Below are 4,630 nucleotides of genomic sequence, written 5' to 3'. Positions count from 1 at the left end.
CATGGAAAGCGGACGTTAAACGATGATGATGATGATGATGATATATGTAACAGATTGTAATACAAAATTCAATGTTTCATTGATCTTGAAGGTTTTTATGGCATTGCAGTCATGACCAAACAATTGTTAAGTTTGTTTTGTCATTGGTGATACATAATATTCATAACTAACATTATTTTTATTGAACTTGTTGATTTAGCTATAAATAGATATCAGCTGTTGCACACTGCAAAAAGAATAAAATAACATGTTAATCAGCATAATTGTTTTCAGACAATATTGCACTACACATTAGCATCATATAGTCTGTTGAAAGAATTCCTTTTTTACCAACAATGTTAACAGCTTCCTGAACTTCCTCCAACATGTTCTTACTCTGGTTGCTGTACTTTTTAAAATATCAAACTCCACTGCTGACCTAGATATAAGAAGCTATCAACTACTTTCAGTCTTTCTGTGTGCTTTTAGTGTTTATTGCTCCTGTGCACCTACTGCATGCAATGTCTGTCTCCTCTGTTAACTTCTCTGCTAATCTACTCTGCATTTGCATTCATAATTTACAATAGGGACACTAGAATTTTTGCCTATGCTGTTTTTGCATATTAAGCAGAAACCTGATGGTAGTAGGGTCTTATTTTCATTCTTATTTACTAATACTTTAGTCTTCATTGTTTACTTAAGGCTTCTTGATTCTAGGTTTTACTTCTTTATAATATACATTCTTTGTGTCAGTTTATACAGGAATCCTAATTCTAATGCTGGAATTCAGCATATTCTATCTACATTCTTACAGTATGATGATTATGAATATTGAAATTCTATGTTGAAAATAAATATCCTGAGTTCACAGGTAGCCAAATATGTCTAGGTTTATGCTTGTGTAGAACTAAGTCACCTGGGTTGACCAAAATATTTGAAACACTGTACAAAATAGATACACAAAGATGATGTTAATAGTCTGGAAAAAAACCTAAACTATTTTTAATGTCACATCAAAAACTTAGTTTAGGCACTATCAGGCACATTTTACTTCAAATGTAATATTTTGATTGCAGCATGTGGTTATGTGACCTGCTAGAAATAGCATTCAAGTTTCCAATTAAACACTTCTGGGTTTCTTCTATCTTTTTTTGTCTAGGTGTGGAAGAAAGGGTGGAGCTTTGTCGGCCTTCAAAAGCCAATGAGATTACTATTAATGTTTTGTTTAAACTGTTACTTGTTGCAGCCAACATCTGCAAGAAGAGGATTCCAGAAGGATGACATTCTCATGTGGAAGGACTGGGCCTAGAGGAGAGACAAATGAGTTAGGAATGCTTGATTGGAGGTGGCATGAAAGTAGTCAGTTTTAAGGATCTGATGCCAATATAGTATCAGCAGAAAAGAGGAAGACATGGAAGTTAAAGGCTGGAATATATCTGAGTGATTTTATGCCAAACAATGTCATGGTCTTTCCCTGAATACAATCTAGGTGTTTGTTTGCAACAACACTGTCTAGGTGTGGAAGCAATATTCCATTGGGGGTTTCACCTGAGCTTTATAGAGTGTCTGTAATTGTTGGAGGACTGAAGTATTTTCTGGCCCTCCTGAAGAGAGGAAAAATGGGACACTTTGGGTGGTGTAGTCATGATATGCAATACTTGAGATAATGACAGAGGGGTCAAGATGAGAATGCTTTTGATCATATCTCTATCTACGTTAACCTGGGGGTTAAAAGAGAACTATAATTTAGTCCTAATTAACTTAACAAAATTTATTTATTCTAGTAACAATCATAATTCTGAAGTTTGAATGGCATTTGGCAGCAACAATACATTTATCAACAATTTCGCTGTTCTGTACATTCTCATTTTGGTGGTCTTTTCTTCCCCCATTGAGCCCACCTGATGGAGTCACAGGGGCATCACCATAACATAAGGCATGTCCTAAGCATATTAATTCTAGTGGAGCCCATCCCTTTCCAGGTTCAAACACAACTGATTTCTTCCAGAGAGAAAGATGAGAGTCAACCCTGTGACTGGTAATATATTTCTTGAGCTGGATGAAAGCCAAAATTCACCTTGGTGAGATTTGAACTCAGCGACCTGGAATGACTAGCACAAACCATTCTATCCATTACTCAAAGGATTCTATCTCTCAGCACCTGTATTTTGATGTTGTGTATATAATGTAATTCAGTGCAATATATTCCTTATTAATAACCTTCTTCTTAGGCAGCCTTCTCTTGATGTTTACAAACAGATATTAAAAAAATTCTGCTATACTTTTGTTGACTTCAACAAATTTTTTTGAATTTCAAAGTTTGTTTCAAAGAGATGCAGCTGGTTCAGTCAATAGGATGCTTGACTGCTGTTTGAAGTATGCAGTCATTAAGCTTCCACTACCTAGGCAGCCAAGTCTGTAGTGGGGGTGGTTGCTCTGAGAGTGTAGTGGCTAGAATAAGAAAAGCCTGGGCAAAGTTCAAGGAGCTCCTACCTCTGCTGGCAACTAAGTGCTTCTCGCTCAAGTTGAAAGGTAGACTGTATGATGCATGTGTGTGAACTGCCATGCTATATATGGCAGTGAAATATGGGCCATGACTGCTGAGGACACAGCTTGCAAGGAATGAAGCCAGTATGCTCCACTGGATGTGTAATGTCAGTGTGCATACTCAACAGAGTGTAAGCGCCCCGAGAGAAAAGTTGGGCATAAGAAGCATCATATGTGGTGTGCAAGAGAGACAACTGTGCTGGTATGGTCATGTGTTATGTATAGATGAGGACAGTTGTGTGAGGAAGTGCACTCCCTAACTGTGGAAGAGGTAAACCCAGGAAGACATGGGATGTGGTGGTGAAGCACGACCTTCGAACATTAGGCCTCACAGTTGCAATGACTAAAGACCAAGACCTTTGGAGATATGCTGTGATTGAGAAAACCTGGCAACTAAAGTGAGATCACAGCCAATCATGTCATAAGCACCCCTGATGCATTGGGTGATGTGATATATGCTTGAGAAGACCTGTTGAGTCAAGTAAAACTAATATCATAGCTGTGGCCAGTGTCCCCTGACTGGCTCCCGTGCCAGTGGCATGTAAAAAGCACCATCCGAACGTGGCTGATGCCAGTACCCCATAACTGGCCCCCGTGCCAGTGGCACGTAATAAGTACTATCCAAACATGATTGATGCCAAACCTGCCTGACTGGCTCCTGTGCCAGTGGCACATAAAAAGCACCCACAACACTCTTGGAATGGTTGGTGTTAGGAAGAGCATCCAGCTGTAGAAACATTGCCAGATCAGATTGGAGCCTAGTGCAGCTGCTGGCTCTCCAGCCCTCAGTCAAACTGTCCAACTCATGCCAGCATAAAAAACGGACATTAAATGATGATGGGAAAGGTACTGGTTTAATACACAATATTAATTTTAAAATCTTATGGAAGAATAGCTTACTGAGAATTCGGTTATGCAAAGGTAATTTCATCATTATGAATTCTTCAGTTATGATTGCAAGAGCCTAGTCAGTTATGGCATCACCAGCATCTGATCAAGAATAATTTTTAAATTACCTTCCCTATTTCAATATAGAGCATCCTCTAAGGCAGCAAGCTGGTAGAAACATTAGCACGCTGGGTGAAATGCTTAGCAGTATTTCGTTTGTCTTTATGCTCTGAGTTCAAATTCCGATATCGACTTTGCCTTTCATCCTTTCGGGGTTGATAAATTAAGTACCAGTTACATACTGGGGTCGATCTAATTGGCTGCCCCCCCTCCCCCAAAATTTTGGGCCTTGTGCCTAGAGTAGAAAAGAATATAGGGCATCCTGTATTTTCTTTTAAAAATCTAAAAAGTAAATTTTGTCACATTAGTTTAAAAATATTAAATGCTTTTTTCAACTAATTTAAAATGAAAAAAAAAATTACTTATAAGTATTCTCTATAAGAAGAGAACGAACAGTGAAAGTTTTTGCTATATAAAAATCACTTTCCAGAATAAAATAATTTGACTCCTTAAAAAAATCATATTCTTTTAAGCACCATCCAAGAATTTTATTATTCTACATATGTAGATCTAACTCTTAGGAGATTATGACTGAGAACTTTCATTCTTGTGACCGGGTGTTAAGCTAGAGATTAACTATAGAAAAAAGTATATTAGTACCTAGAAAATTGACTTTTCTTTATCTGCCAATACAACATAAAAGATTGAAAAATTGTATATGTCTGTTGGTGAAATGAACAAATTTAAATTGTATGACAAAGAATCACATCGGACAGTAACATTATGGTTAGTAGATCTTGGGTACAGAGGAGCAAAATATATGCAACCTATGACTGGTGTAGAGGAGTCATACCCTATGACTGGTGTAGCAGCATCATAGTCAACTGCTACAAAGGTAAAGGGGACGCTTTAGATACAAATAATTACAGAGGCATCAAGCTGTTAGATCAGGTTATGAAAGTTACAGAGAGGGTCATAGCCCAACTAATTAGGGAGCGAATCAATTTAGATGAGATGCAGTTTGGGTTCGTGCCAGGTAAAAGCACTACTGATGCCTTATTTCTAGTGAGACAGTTGCAGGAGAAATACCTAGCTAAGGATAAACCTCTGTACCTGGCTTTCGTTGACATGGAGAAAGCCTTTGACAGGGTCCCCC

The sequence above is a fragment of the Octopus bimaculoides genome, chromosome 3 (genome assembly GCF_001194135.2).
Source record: "Octopus bimaculoides isolate UCB-OBI-ISO-001 chromosome 3, ASM119413v2, whole genome shotgun sequence".
Classification (NCBI taxonomy): domain Eukaryota; kingdom Metazoa; phylum Mollusca; class Cephalopoda; order Octopoda; family Octopodidae; genus Octopus; species Octopus bimaculoides.
Note: the sequence above shows the minus strand (reverse complement) of the source record.